We start from the raw sequence: 16,716 nt of genomic DNA, 5'->3' as shown, positions 1-16,716 counted from the left end.
CATTGACTCTATGTTGGTTTGGGAATGACTTGAAAGTGTCCCATTTAAGACTGGTATGTGAAAAGTTTGCACTCAATGCACTCATTCACCTCTGAACACCGGTGACTCGGTACCTTTGGTTCAGACAGGGTGAAAGTAGCATGCCGTGAAATTTGATGATTGAGAATTTGATCGTGATCCCACTGAAATACAAAAAGAAGCCTTGTCTGCTGTTTTGTTGAGTTGCAGTCTGATGACCTAAATTCGGGTTATGAGCAGGTGAAGTGTAGTATGAAATCGAATTGCAATTTTAGTATCATTTACACATTACACTAGCTTCAGATTTTAATCACCGTTGGTAGCATCAAAACACTTGTCTTTGAAGATGTCACCAGCCTACATTACATCAGTACATGGAGTTGACGTCGGAAGTTTACATGCACTTAGGTTGGAGTCATGAAAACTCGTTTTTCAACCACTCCACGAATTTCTTGTAAACAAACTATAGTTTTGGCAAGTCGGTTAGGACATCTACTTTGTGCATGACACAAGTAACTTTTACAACAATTGTTTACAGACAGAATATTTCACTTATAATTCACTTTATCACAATTTCCAGTGGTTCAGAAGTTTACATATACTAAGTTGACTGTGCCTTTTAAACAGCTTGGAAAATTCCAGAAAATGGTGTCATGGCTTTAGAAGCTTCTGATAGGCTAATTGACATCATTTGAGTCAATTGGTATTGTACCTGTGGATGTATTTCAAGGCCTACCTTCAAACTCAGCCCCTCTTAGCTTGACATCATGGGAACATCAAAAGAAATCAGCCAAGACCTCAGAAAAAGAATTGTAGACATCCACAAGTCTGGTTCATCCTTGGGAGCAATTTCCAAATGCCTGAAGGTACGATGTTCATCTGTACAAACAATAATACACAAGTATAAACACCATGGGACCACACAGCTGTCAAAGCGCTCAGGAAGGAAATGCGTTCTGTCTCCTAGAGATGAACATACTTTGGTGCGATAAGTGCAAATCAATCCCAGAACAACAGCAAAAGAACTTGTGAAGATGCTGGACGAAACAGGTACAAAGTATTTATATCCGCTCAGCAAGGATGAAGCCACTGCTCCAAAACCGCCATAAAAAAGCCAGACTACGGTTTGCAACTGCATATGGGGACAAAGATCGTACTTTTTGGAAAAATGTCCTTTGGTCTGATGAAACAAAAATAGAACCATTTGGCCATAATGACCATCGTTGTGTTTGGAGGAAAAAGGGGGAAGCTTGCAAGCCAAAGAACATCATCCCAACCGTGAAGCACAGGGGTGGCAGCATCATGTTGTGGGGGTGCTTTGCTGCAGGAGGGATTGGTGCACTTCACAAAATAGATGGCATCATGAGGCAGGAAAATTATGTGAATATATTGAAGCAACATCTCAAGACATCAGTCAGGAAGTTAAAGCTTGGTCGCAAATGGGTCTTCCAAATGGAAAAGGACCCCAAGCATACTTCCAAAGTTGTGGCAAAATGGCTTAAGGACAACAAAGTCAAGGTTGGGGTGGCCATCACAAAGCCCTGACCTCAATCCTATAGAAAATTTGTGGGCAGAACTGACAAAGCTTGTGCGAGCAAGGAGGCCTAAAAACCTGACTCAGTTACACCAGCTCGGGCAGGAGGAATGGGCCAAAAATCACCCAACTTATTGTGGGAAGCTTGTGGAAGGCTACCCGAAACGTTTGACCCAAGTTAAACAATTTAAAGGCAGTGCAACCAAATACTAATTGAGTGTATGTAAACTTCTGACCCACTGGGAATGTGATGAAATAAATAAAAGCTGAAAGAAATTATTATCTCTACTATTATTCTGACATTTCACATTCTTAAAATAAAGTGGTGATCCTAACTGACCTAAGACAGGTTTTTTTTACTGGGATTAAATGTCAGGAATTGTGAAAAACTGAGTTTAAATGTATTTGCCTAAAGTGTATGTAAACTTCAGACTTGGTGTGCCTTAATACTCGTTATCGAGCCAATATTCTCCACCCAACAGGCCCTGCCAACATCTCAACCCTAACCAGCCACAAGCAGAATAGACACAGATATCCCATCTGATCCAGTGCTAGGCAGACATGGGAGTGTTTTTCTATATTTGGCCATGCTACAAAAACCATGGGAACATCCAAGACCTGTAATGGTGGCCAGTTACTGGTAAGGCCCTCTTATCTCTTCACTCCGGAGTGCAACTGGAGATCGTGAAGCAGGGTGAGCCATACTGTAGGCTCTCTGCCCGTTGCATCATCTCAGTTCCATAACTCCCCTCAGATGCACTCAACCTGCTGCTATCAAAGCATTTGTCTTAAATCAGGCTGAATAGCAAGTAAACTGAGATTGACTGAAGTTGGGGTTGGCATGGGTGCACGCCATAGAGTTCCATCCCTCTGGGCACACACTGGTTGAATCAACATTGTTTCAACGTAATTTGTTAACATTGAGACGTGGCATCATCGTGGAAAATACATTTGATTTGAAAAATGTATTCAACCAGTACTGTTTTCATTTAATTTCAACCAGTGGTGTAAACATAGACATTAGGGTAAAACTTCTACTTAAATACATTGACTTAACCTGACTGACAGGTTGTTGCATCAATCTCATTTCAACATAATCATCAGAACTATGTATATGTTGAAATTGTGTTCATCATATCATGTCAAGTTGTACTGCAAAGAGGGTTTCTTCATTAGATAAAAAAGTTTTATTGGAGCCATGAAATTCTACAAAGTGTGATTTTGTGACAAGAAACGTTTTATTGTGTGCTCACTTGAGAATGTGTTCTATTTGAAAGTCACTAAAGATACCCTAAAAGAAAATGACTCAAGTAAAAGTGAAAGTCACCCAGTAAAATACTACTTGAGTAAAAGTCTAAAAGTATTTGGTTTTAAATGTACTTAAGTGTCAAAAGTAAAAGTATAAATCATTGAGAATTCCTTATATTAAGCAAACCAGACGACACGATGTTCTTGTTTTTTAAATTTACGCATAGCCAGGTGCACAGTTCAACACTCAGATTAAATTAGCAAACAAAGCATTTGTGTTTAGTGAGTCCACCAGATCAGAGGCAGTAGGGATGACCAGGGATGTTCTCTTGATAAGTGTGTGATTTAGACAATTTTCCTGTGCTGCTAAGCATTCAAAATGTAATGAGTACTTTTGGGTGTCGGAAAATGAAAGGAGTAAAACGTACATTATTTTCTTTAGGAATGTAGTGGAGTAAAAGTAAAAGTTGTCAAAAATATAAATAGTAAAATAAAGTACAGGAACCCCAGAAAACGACTTAAGTAGCACTTTAAACCACTGGCCCAGAGCCACTGTACCTGTGCAATGCAGGTGGGACCACAGATGCACCGCTTTCATTTGTCTCTTTTGTTGTGTCTGCCCATCTCACAACAGGAAGCCATCAGTCATGTCAACAACAGGCTCCACTAAAGCTCCCTGTTCTACTGCAACACTACAGACAGCTACGCCTCCACAGGGAACCCAGCCAAATGACTAACCTCCATCAGAAAAAACAAATTTTTCTAAGTTTGTCCTCTGCTTTCTCTAAAGTGACTTATTTCATTTTATTTTACTGTCATGTGGCCATTTTATTACCATGTGGGTATCAAAGCATCCTTCACTCATGCTGCCAAACATACCCTCGTAAAACTGACCATCCTACCGATCCTCGACTTCGGCGATGTCATTTACTTAATAGCCTCCAACACTACTCAACAAATTGGATGCAGTCTATCACAGTGCCATCCGTTTTGTCACCAAAGCCCCATATACTACCCACCATTGCGACCTGTACGCTCTCGTTGTCTGGCCCTCGCTTCATACTCGTTGCCAAACCCACTGGCTCCAGGTCATCTACAAGTCTCTGCTAGGTAAAGCCCCATCTTATCTCAGCTCACTGGTCACCATAGCAGCACCCACCCGTAGCACGCGCTCCAGCGGGTATATCTCACTGGTCACCCCCAAAGCCAATTCTTCCCGTTCTTCCCGTTCTCCGCCTCTCCTTCCAGTTCTCTGCTGCAAATGACTGGAATGAACTGCAAAAATCACTAAAGCTGGAGACTCTTACCTCCCTCACTAGCTTTAAGCATCAGCTGTCAGAGCAGCTCACAGATCACTGCACCTGTACATAGCTCATCTGTAAATAGCCCATCCAACTACCTCATCCCCATACTGTATTTATGTATTTATTTATCTTGCTCCTTTGCACCCCAGTATATCTACTTGCACATTCATCTTCTGCACATTCTACCATTCCAGTGTTTAATTGCTATATTGTAACTACTTCGCCACCATGGCCTATTTACTACCTTATCTCTCTTATCCTACCTCATTTGCACATGCTGTATATAGATTTTTCTACTGTATTATTGACTGTATGTTTGTTTATTCCATGTGTAACTCTATGTTGTTGTATGAGTGGAACTGCTCTGCTTTATCTTGGCCAGGTTGCAGTTGCAAATGAGAACTTGTTCTCAACTAGCCTACCCAGTTAAATAAAGGTGAAATAAAATAAATAAAAAAATCTTGAGATGTGACCTTGAAATGGTCATAAGTTACCTTACCTTGTTACATGGCATCCCTTGAGTGGGCAAGAATGAGATGTATGTTAGGGGAAGTGCAATATTATTATAAGGAGATGCATAATTGGAATATGGAAGAGGAATGGAGGGAAAAAGAGAGGCAGATGAGGTTAAAAGGAGAGCGGGAGGAAGAGGGGGAGCTTGAATCGGTTGAAGATGGCAGAAAAAAGGGAGATGGTTTGTCGAAGAAGAATTGTAGAAAGTGTAAGCAGAATGAGCCGTTCGCCGGATTGAAGACAGGAGGAGAAATGGAAGTGAATGAGGGCGAATTATCAGAGGTGGCAGGTGTGGTGAGGTTCTTGTAGCCTGAGGCTTGCACTGATGGTCAGGATAAAGATGTGATGGAAGAGGTGACATTATTGGAGAAAGTAGACCCCTGCTGATCCATTTGTGTTTTCAGGATGGGTAACGGAGCTGGTTACTGTGGAATCGGTGAAAGTAACCCAAAATTGTCTTGTGATAGTTGTTTGTGTTTCTGCTGGTCAGAGGGAGCAGGTGCTCCACGCCAAACAAATGGGGACAAGAGCTGTGACTTGTTTTGCTCTCAAGAAAGGGGCGCCATTGAAAGGAGTGATTACTTGGGTAGCGGTAAATGTGAAAGTGAACCAACTGAAGAGGAAGATTCCCGGTGTTTGGGATGCTCGTTGATTGGTGCGACGCAGACAGGGTGGCGAGAGTGGTGAAACAGAAGTCATTGTCTATTCTTTTGAGTGTTGATGTTGTGTCTTTGTCCGACAAAGTGATGTTAGAATATTTCAGTTATCCCATACAAGCTTTTGTGCCAAATACATTATGTTGTTACAGATGTCAAGCTCATGGGCATGTTTGTTAGCAGTGTGTAGAAGGGAGGTTGCTAGGTGTGAGACAAAGGAATGTATACTATTGGGGAAAGAAGCGGTATGTGTTAATTGTAGGGCTGCCCATGGGGCTGGGCATCAGAAATGTCCGGTGCGAGAGAGGCAAGTTGAGCTTACCATGGTTACAGTTTGGACACACCTACTCATTCAAGGGTTTTTCTTTATTTTTACTATTTTCTATATTGTAGAATAATACTACTGCAGAGTGAAGAAAAAGCAGCCAACAAGTGCTCAGCATATGTGAGAACTCCTTCAAGACTGTTGGAAAAGCATTCCATGCCAAGGGTGTGCAAAGCTGTTGTCAAGGCAAAGGGTGGATACTTTGAAGAATCTCAAATATAAAATAGATTTAGATTTGTTTAACACTTTTTTGGTTACTAGATGATTCCATATGTGTTATTTCATAGTTTTGATGTATTCCCTATTATTCTGCAATAATAGTGAAAGTAAAGAAAAACCCTTGAATGAGTAGGATTGTCCAAACTTTTGACTGGTACTATATGCTTCAGTAAAATTGGCTTTTTAATGTTCATAGCAATGGTTATCAACTGTACCGCATGGATGGAATGTAAGTCGCACAAAATGGATGTTGTTGTGACAGCTGCAGAGAAGCATTTGGGTGTACAATATTTGACGTCAGAAGAGTTACAGGGTGGGTAAAAGTATGTTCTCATTCATTTAAATCTATTTAATTTGAGGACTTTCTTTGTTTGGTAGATAATATTCCTGTGTTTGTTAATTATGTGCTTTCCTAGCCATGTTTGAAATATTAGCACATGTTCATTTATCCTTTCTATAGACCTTGATGTGTTTAGTTATTTGTGCTTTTGTGTTTTTCATGCCTTGTTCCATCTTCAGTAATGGTCAAGTGAGAAAGATGGCCCTAGTTTTCTAATAGACAAGACACTCAACTGCAAAGCTGTCACAACCACACCGACATCCCTTTCAATATTTTTCTCGTAATAATTAAAGTTCACAAGGAATTTGCTTCACTAATGTTCTACTACTACTTATTGTTCACTTGAATTCTTCACGTCAGAACTTTGAGGAGAACGTCACAACATTAGGAGAACATGAGGGCCTCTAATCGTAACAAACATTTGAGAACTTTCATTCTGTGTGAAAGGAGAGGACTGTATCTGCCACATAGAGAATGATAGATGCCTCTAGTGGACAAAAGGCTGTGGGCAGCACTGTTGAGGGCGGGACTTTCAACTTTATTGGCTGATCCCTCCTGGTGACCCTGTAGGAGTCATGTCCAACCGGGTCATCGGGAGGGATCAGCCAATCGTGAAGAAGAAAATGGACTACTTCAAAATGCTGTCACAGACGCTATAATGGCACAGAAAGATGAGTTCTCTATCTATCTCTGTGATATGGCACAAGCTGGAATAACTAGCGTTGCTAAGGATACCTCTGACTTTAGTCTGTGGTGTGAATATTATTGGTGAATTAGCGCCATCTAATGGCAATGAAAAGAACTGCCTGAGACCCTTTGGTCAAGCTGAGTTGAGAAATGCTTGTCTTACATTCAGTGCAAGACAGTCAGCGACGAACAAACTTTGCCAAGTGACAGGTTGATTGATCTAACATTATATTCAGCTCTCTTTACTCTGTATAATGTTATGACAATTAACACAGGGGAGAAGAAGAGCGTATAAAACTGAGCCAGAAGGAATGTGTGGGAGAACTCACAACTGGAACAGCACCTGTGACCCAAGACATCCCATCCATCTTTCCTCTCCCAGGGATTTAGGTGTGTGTGTGTGTGTGTGTGTGTGTGTGTGTGTGTGTGTGTGTGTGTGTGTGTGTGTGTGTGTGTGTGTGTGTGTGTGTGTGTGTGTGTGTGTCATAGATTGTATAAGAACAACAGTGGGTGTGTATGTGAATGAGTGCACAGGCATGTGTGTGTAGGTGCCTGTGCGCACATGTGCAAATGTTTACAAGAGAGCGAGAGAGAAAGGCCTCTGAGTTATTGGTCGGGATGGGTTGACCTATTGACCTGGCTGCATTCGGGCACCAGAGAGTATTTTGTACTGTGAGACTGAGGGACCATGGATGGCTTATGTATCAACATTGACACAATGGCCTGCGACACACTTTAAATTATGACAAATGCACTGTGTTGCAAAAGTTTGGTATTGTCTTAAAGGTTCATTTGAAAAAAAGTTTATCTGTGAGTTCAAGCTATCTAGAATGTAATATAACACTTTTATTAAAGGCAAATAAAAGCTTAAAAGATCTCCATAACACACAACACTCTCTTTTTAGAAACCGTAACAGCACGTGGACCTCCTCTGCAATCGCACCCTAAACAGTGATCCTATTATACTACTCCATCTCTCCATCAGTTAATATTTCACTTCAGCTTCCCAGGCCCACAGAATGAGAGATGTTTCCATTTCATGTCCGTCATTTCCAGGCCTGTGTGCTACTTGTATGGTGATAAGCGTGTGACTGACTAGGAGTGTCATTTGTCACTGTCCACCTCTGAGGGACAGCCACAGATTGACGACGGTGATGATGGGAAGAGCCCTCTGTGTTCAGGCACAGGCGCCACCGCACTCCAAACACCGAGCCACAACACACAGCAGTAGGGCTAAGGGGAAAATACACAGGTAGGCACACACGCATGGACACAGACACGCGTACACACAGACACAATCACACACGTCACATCATTTCAGAGCATGTCATTTTATGAAAATGTGTTTAGTGTACAAATCTGGCGACAATGCAGCATATTGCACATGCAGTAGGCAACACCGTAGCGATATTAAAGTGATCCTTCCTTTTGATTTTATTCAAAAATAGTTTTGTGTTAAAATGTCAGTGCTTTTCCATTTGTAAAACTGGGTATTCTGTTTTTTTTGCTTAGGGTCCTTACATCATTCTCGTGTTATGAAAGAAGAGCAACTCAAAGCACAAAATCATCTTTGAAAAGGAACAAAATTCCTTCGACCGCAACAATACATCAAAGTATCCCCCAACAACCAATTATCAATGCTCTTCCTCCTCCCCCAGCTAGAGAGCTCTCCAGGGAGTTTGACGTGCTCCCGGTTGGTTTGGCATGTCAGAAGGTTCCTCTTTATGGCCTGTCTGTCCCCCCTGCTGCTCTGAGTCTTCTGACCACATGTTGATGTCCTCAAGGTACACCGAAGATATCATGAGAAAGTGTGCAGTGTAGTTGAGAAACTGAGAAGAAACACCGAGGCCTTATTTTACTCCACTTAATTGTACAATCATTTCCCCCTGCATTTGTGATTCCACCATTCCCTGGACATCCTCAGAGTAAGTAGGTCTTCTCCTTTCTAATCCCGGCCCTCCCCTTTGCGCCTCGTCTTCCAAAACGTGAGACAGTTAAACACGAGACAGACTAACACTGTAACCAAGAGTTTTTTTTAAAGGAGAGCGGGGGAATCGCTGTTGCCTCTACAGCTGTACCAGAGGAACAAAACAAAAGTGCTGTACCTGTAGGATTATAATGGGAGCGGATAGCTTTGATGTGGGCCAGAAAGAGAGAGTAGTTTGATGAAATATTGATGTTTCTCTTTTTTTTTTAAACTGTGTCCTGTGGGATCTCTGTTTGCTTTCAGGATGTGTGAAGTGTGTGTAGTGGTCTGGTCCACATTGCTGCTGCTGTTACTGGAGGAGAATGGACTGGCTATCAGTTGAAGGAGTCTTATTGGTCCTAATGGTCCTTAATGTGGATGGAAGGCCCCCTTGACGAGGTGGAAAGGTTGGTCGGGATCAAAAGGAGAGAGGTCTTTTCGCTGTTCTTCTCCAATTAATCTTAGCCAGTAGATTTGCAGTTTGTGGGTCTGACAACAAAAGACTTAAAATGGCTGGGATAAATGCTGTATTGTCAATTTCCTGTCAACATTCAGCCAGAAGGGTGTGAATCCTTATGAAGTGTGTATGAATACTCAATAGGAAGTGTGTAGAGTAGTGGAAGTATGTTCACTTGAACTTTGACTTTGACAACTTTGTCATCGTGGGGGGTGCGTAGCGGGTAGCCTAGTGGTTAGAGCGTTGGGCCAGTAACTGAAAGGTTGCTAGATCGAATCCCCGAGCTGACAAGGTAAAAATATGTCATTCTGCCCCTGAACAATGCAGTTAATCCACTGTTCCTAGGCCGTCATTGTAAATAACAATTTGTTCTAAACTGACTTGCCTAGTTAAATATAGGTAAAATAAAATAAATAAAAATGTCAGAGTTGAAGAAACTCTCCTCAGCAAAGTGAAATAATACTTTTCTGACCCAATATTCAAATCCGTACTTACTTACTTAGCCTAATATCAGGGAGCGTGTAACACGATTTCCAATAGTGGCTCCAAAAGTTTGATTTGAGTTTGTAGGAAAGTGACCCACATTATTCCAGCAACAAAGAGGATGTCCACGCATGGAGAATAATTATGAATATTGATAATCGCCTTGAGAGCTTTTGTCTGAAAGCTAAGAGACAGCAACACACGCTCCAACAGGCCCAAAGAAAGAAGAGAGGGTAAAAAACGAGTGAGATTAAACACTGGCTCTCACACGCTCACGTTCGTACACATACAGAGATACCCAGCACATATAATGACTTCTGCTGAGGAGAGCTGCGATTATTTAAACTTAAAGGAGAGGAGAGAGGGAAGGAGGGAGAGAAAGGGGGAGAAAGGAAGACGGACTACTTCAGAGGAGCCAGGGGCAGGAGATAGGGCTGGGAAAGGTCTCGCGTTTAAGTGGAATTAACATGCTTTTCCATTGGAGTCCATTAGATAATCATATTCATGCCACACAAGGCTCCAAACCCCCTCACTTTTATTATTCCCTTTTAATCCGCCCTGATAAGGGGGTGCCGGCATCGTCGTTTCATTATGTCGTCATTTGGAAGCTGCACGAGAACCCTTGGGATGTTATCACAGGGAAATTGCTTAAATAGCCGAAGTGGATATAGTTTTGCGTTTATTATTTCTGACAGATTCAAAATAACCCTGCAAATATCCCTCTCTGCGATTATAAGGGGGAGGGGAGGGGCACTGAGCGCCTGTTATCAGTCATGCACGCTAATGGGCCACTCATAGACACCTGATATACCTCCAGCAGGCACAGAGAGACAGGAGAGAGAGCAGAGTAACGGAGAGAGAGAGAGAGAGCAGAGAGAGAGCAGAGAGAGAGGCTTTATCTCAGTCGTGTCTTCACTGTTTGCTCTTTGGTTTGGCAGATGGCTGCGAGGCCTCAGTGTGTGTGTGTGTGTGGGGGGGGGTCTGTGTGTGAAGGAGCACTTGAACCCTGTGTACACAGCTCTAGGATGGATGGGGCCTAATGCTCTCTTCAGGAATAGATTAGTGGTCAGTAAAGCAGTCCTTGTGGTGCGTTCATTTGGCCCCAGTAACTCTGGCCCCTCTGTTCTCTGACACATTGGGAAGCAGGGACCACTGGTAGCCCTAGTCTGTTTGCTGTCTTGTCAGGCCTTGTCATTGAGAATAATGGAGTAGCAAACAAATGGGGATCAAGTAAACAGTGAAGGGCACTTTGTCAATTGAAAACAGTGAAAAAAACAAGGCTAAACGAGTCACAGTATAGAATGTCAGTGGGACTTTTTCGTCAAATCCTGAGTTAATAAAGTTGTAATGAAAAAAGCATTACAATATGGGAATGTATTGTCTTATTCATAAAACGAAAGCTTTAAAATATACTAGGGCCCATGGGGCTCTGGTCAAAAGTAGTGCGCTATTTAGGGGATAGGGTGCCATTTGGGACTTAACATTGGTATGTCCAATGCAATGCTAGAGGTCAAATCTGGATGGATATCATATGCTTCTCTGCTAACATATCCCTTTCACTGTGACATCTGTCCAATGAGAGAGAATTGGAGAGAAAAATTAAACACCGTATTGCCAAGTAGTAATTGTATGTTACTTGTGTAACTTAGACATAGGTCATTGCATGATATTTCAACGAGATCATGAAATTTCTTTTTGGAAAAATACTGATGTAGTATTAAATTCATCTTTGTTGTAATGTATCAATCGGTGTGTAGATGAAGACAAACAAATTAATGTGTATTTTACAGTTTATAACCATTCTGTTTTATTCAAACACAATTCCAAAAAGCCTCCGAAATGAATCACAATACTGAGAATATACTGTTTGTTTTTCTGTATGTCGTGTTAAACCATGTAATATTAGTGTGTGTGTATCACTCTCTCTCTTTCTCTCTGTGTGCCTGCCTTGGTGTGTACCTCCCTGACTGCAATAGATCTCAGGTCTGGAACAAACAGTAGTTCCTCCTTAATTGGGGTGAGATCTGGGGCTTAGACGGGGCCAAGAAGGGACCCCGCACCCCTTTCTTTCTCCTCCAGAATGGCTTTGGCTCCGGAGGTGCTTTTGATGTGTGTTTTGGCTCTCTGAGTTCTACTTTGGAATATGTTCTTGGGAGACCATTGGTTACTTGCCTCCAGGCAGAATCTCAATCCCTAGGATCCTAGCCCTCTTTGATGAAATACTTTCGGGAGTTGCTAACCCCACTGATGCCAATATGCACCCCCACCTCCCTCTCTTCATCCCTCCTTCCCCTCACCCCACACCCCTCCTACTATCTCCCCTGCCCTCCCCTGCTCCTCAGATCATTCTCTTTGAGAGACTCATACAACAAGGACTTTATCTTGGTGTAGTCTAGTCCAGCTGAGCACAAGCCCTCATAAACAGACAGGAGGATTAGCCATGTTTTACAGGGGACCTTTGACTAGGCACTCTATGTTGCTTGGTTTGCTGTTGTCACTGGCACTGATTGGCCACTTCATGCGTGCTGCTTATAATTCTGTAGAATAGAATAGAAGAAGGGACATTCTATCTGTAAAGCTGAAGCTGTACAGATTTCACAACAGAAATGTACAGGTCATTTCCGATTGAGCCGACATAAGCAGCGTTTACCTTTAAATTCCAATCACGCTGCAAAGCTGAATTACCGTGATGCGGATTGAATAGAGATCTCACTGAATTTCTCCCAGAGGAAAGTTCAGTCTGTACAATCTATGTGTACATTTTCTACATGTGTACCTCCCTCCATCAAACTTTCATTAAACTGAATATCTAGGCCAAATGTTGATGAAGACAGAGTTATTGCTCTATTTGATTCCAATGAAAATGTTGTGGAGGCACAGGCTATCCATGACAGCATACATACAGTATAGATCAGAACATATGACACACTGATTGTTGATCAAGAGAGTAATTTGTCAATATTACCTACAGTTGAAGTTGGAAGTTTACATACACCTTAGCCAAATGCATTTATACTCAGTTTTTCACGATTCCTGACATTAAATCCTAGTAAGAATCCCCTGTCTTAGGTCAGTTAGGATAACCACTTTTTTAAAGAATGTGAAATCTCAGAATAATAGTAGAGAGAATGATTTATTTCAGCTTTTATTTCTTTCATCACTTTCCCAGTGGGTCAGAAGTTTACATACACTCAATTAGTATTTGGTAGCATTGCCTTTAAATTGTTTAACTTGGGTCAAACGTTTCAGGTAGCCTTCCACAAGCTTCCCACAATAAGTTGGGTGAATTTTGGCCCGTTCCTCCTGACAGAGCTGGTGTAACCCAGTCAGGTTCGTAGGCCTCCTTGCTCGCACACACTTTTTGAGTTCTGCCCACAAATTTTCTATAGGATTGAGGTCAGGGCTTTGTGATGGCCACTCCAATACCTTGACTTTATTGTCCTTAAGCTAGTTTGCCACAACTTTGGAAGTATGCTTGGGGTCATTGTCCATTTGGAAGACCCATTTGCGACCAAGCTTTAACTTCCTGACTGATGTCTTGAGATGTTGCTTCAATATATCCACATCATTTTCCTCCCTCATGATGCCATCTATTTTGTGAAGTGCACCAGTCCCTCCTGCAGAAAAGCACCCTCACAACATGATGCTGCCACCCCCGTGCTTCACGGTTGAGATGGTGTTCTTCGGCTTGCAAGCCTCCCCCTTTTTCCTCCAAACATATCGATGGTCATTATGGCCAAACAGTTCTATTTTTGTTTCATCAGACCAAAGGACATTTCTCCAAAAAGTACGATCTTTGTCCCCATATGCAGTTGCAAACTGTAGTCTGGCTTTTTTATGGCGGTTTTGGAGCAGTGGCTTCTTTCTTGCTGAGCGGCCTTTCAGGTTATGTCAATATAGGACTCGTTTTACTGTGGATATAGATACTTTTGTATCTGTTTCCTCCAGCATCTCCACAAGGTCTTTTGCTGTTGTTCTGGGATTGATTTGCACTTTTCGCACCAAAGTGTGTTTGTCACGTTCCTGACCTATTGTTCCTTTTTCCTTTTATTTATTTAGTTGGTCAGGGCGTGAGTTGGGGTGGGTTGTCTATGTGTGTTTTTCTATGTTGGGATTTTGTGTTCGGCCTGGTATGATTCTCAATCAGAGACAGCTGTGAATCGTTGTCCCTGATTGAGAATCATACTAAGGCAGCCAGGGTTTCACTTGTGTTTTGTGGGTGTTTGTTCCTGTGGAGGTTTTGTTGCCACACAGGACGGTTTCGGTTTTGTCACGTTGGTTGTTTTTGTATTTTGAAGTGTTTTGTTGACTTTTATTAAAAGAATGAACACTAACCACTCTGCGTTTTGGTCCACACCTTCTGTCAGCGAGGACAGCCGTGGACAGAAACACCCACCACAAACGGACCAAGCGGAGTGGAGAAGGGCAGCGACAGCAGCAGAGACAGACAGAGGAATGGACATGGGAAGACGTCTTGAACGGCAAGGGTTGCTACACATGGGAGGAGATCCTGGCTGGAAAGGATCGCCTCCCATGGGAACAGCTGGAGGCAGCGAGGAGAGCAGAGGCAACCGGAGAGAGGAACCGGAGGTATGAGGGTACGCGGCTAGCACGGAAGCCCGAGAGGCTCACCCAAAAATTTCTTGGGGGGGAGCTAAAGGGGAGTGTGGCGAAGCCGGGTTGGATACCTGAGCCAACTCCCCGGGCTTACCGTGGAGTGAGAGGGCGTCGTACTGGTCAGATACCGTGTTATGCGGTGGAGTGCACGGTGTCCCCAGTACGCGTGCTTAGCCCAGTGCGGGCTATTCCACCTTGCCGCACTGGGAGGGCTAGGTTGGGCATCGAGCCGGGTGCCATGAAGCCGGCCCAACATATCTGGCCTCCAGTACGTCTCCTCGGGCCGGCGTACATGGCACCAGCCTTACAGGTGGTGTCCCCGGTTCGCCTGCATAGCCCAGTGCGGGCTATTCCACCTCGCCGCACTGGCAGGGCTACGGGGACCATTCAACCTGGTAGGGTTGGGGAGGCTCGGTGCTCAAGAGCGCGTGTCCTCCTTCACGGTCCGGTATATCCGGCGCCACCTTCCCACCCCAGCCCAGTACCATCAGTGCCGACACCACGCACCAGGCTTCCAGTGCGTTTCCAGAGCCCTGTTCCTCCTCCACGCACTCTCCCTGTGGTGCGTGTCTCCAGCCCAGTGCCTCCAGTTCCGGCACCACGCACCAGGCTTACTGTGCGCCTCAGCAGGTCAGAGTCGGCCGTCTGCCCAACGCCGCCTGCGCTGCTTGCCTGCTCAGCGCTGCCTGAACTGTCTGCCTGCCCAGCGTGGTCTGAACTGTCTGCCTGCCCAGCGCTGCCCGTCTGTTCCGAGCCTTCAGAGCCGTCCAGCCAGGACCAGCCAGAGCCGTCCAGCCAGGACCAGCCAGAGCCGTCCAGCCAGGACCAGCCAGAGCCGTCCAGCCAGGACCAGCCAGAGCCGTCCAGCCAGGACCAGCCAGAGCCAGCAAGCCAGGAGCTGCCAGCCAGCCAGGAGCTGCCGGAGCCAGCCAGCCAGGATCCGCCAGAGCCAGCCAGCCAGGATCCGCCAGAGCCAGCCAGCCAGGATCCGCCAGAGCCTTCCGCCAGCCAGCCAGGATCCGCCAGAGCCTTCCGCCAGCCAGGATCCGCCAGAGCCTTCCGCCAGCCAGGATCCGCCAGAGCCTTCCGCCAGCCAGGATCCGCCAGAGCCTTCCGCCAGCCAGGATCCGCTAGAGCCTTCCGCCAGCCAGGATCCGCCAGAGCCAGCCAGCCAGGATCCGCCCCTCAGTCCGGTGCTGCCCCTCAATCCGGTACTGCCCCTCAGTCCGGTACTGCCCCTCAGTCCGGTGCTGCCCCTCAGTCCGGTGCTGCCCCTCAGTCCGGTACTGCCCCTCAGTCCGGTGCTGCCCCTCAGTCTGTTACTGCTCTTTGGAATAGTGGGATTGACATGGAGGGTGGATATTGGGAGGAGGCCACGGAAGCGGGGGTTGACTATGGTGGGGTGGGGACCACGACCAGCGCCAGAGCCGCCACCGTGGACAGACGCCCACCCAGACCCTCCCCTAGACTTTATGCTGGTGCGCCCGGAGTTCGCACCTTAAGGGGGGGGTTATGTCACGTTCCTGACCTATTGTTCCTTTTTCCTTTTATTTATTTAGTTGGTCAGGGCGTGAGTTGGGGTGGGTTGTCTATGTGTGTTTTTCTATGTTGGGATTTTGTGTTCGGCCTGGTATGATTCTCAATCAGAGACAGCTGTGAATCGTTGTCCCTGATTGAGAATCATACTAAGGCAGCCAGGGTTTCACTTGTGTTTTGTGGGTGTTTGTTCCTGTGGAGGTTTTGTTGCCACACAGGACGGTTTCGGTTTTGTCACGTTGGTTGTTTTTGTATTTTGAAGTGTTTTGTTGACTTTTATTAAAAGAATGAACACTAACCACTCTGCGTTTTGGTCCACACCTTCTGTCAGCGAGGACAGCCGTGACAGTGTTTATCTCTAGGAGACAGAACGTGTCTCCTTCCTGAGCGGTATGATGGCTGCGTGGTCCCATGGTGTTTATACTCGCATACTATTGTTTGTACAGATGAACGTGGTACCTTCAGGCATTTGGAAATTGCTCCCAAGGATGAACCAGACTTGTGGAGGTCGACAATTTTTTTTATGAGGTCTTGGCTGATTTCTTTTGATTTTCCCATGATGTCAAGCAAAGAGGCACTGAGTTTGAAGGTAGGCCTTGAAATACATCCACAGGTACACCTCCAATTGACTCAAATGTTGTCAATTAGCCTATCAGAAGCTTCTAAAGCCATGACATCATTTTCTGGAATTTTCCAAGCTGTTAAAAGGCACAGTCAATTTAGTGTATGTAAACTTCTGACCCACTGGAATTGTGATACAGTGAATTATAAGTGAAATAATCTGTCTGTAAACAATTGTTGGAAAAATTACTT

Source organism: Salvelinus namaycush, chromosome 33, assembly GCF_016432855.1.
Source record: "Salvelinus namaycush isolate Seneca chromosome 33, SaNama_1.0, whole genome shotgun sequence".
In the NCBI taxonomy this organism is placed as follows: Eukaryota; Metazoa; Chordata; class Actinopteri; order Salmoniformes; family Salmonidae; genus Salvelinus; species Salvelinus namaycush.
Note: the sequence above shows the minus strand (reverse complement) of the source record.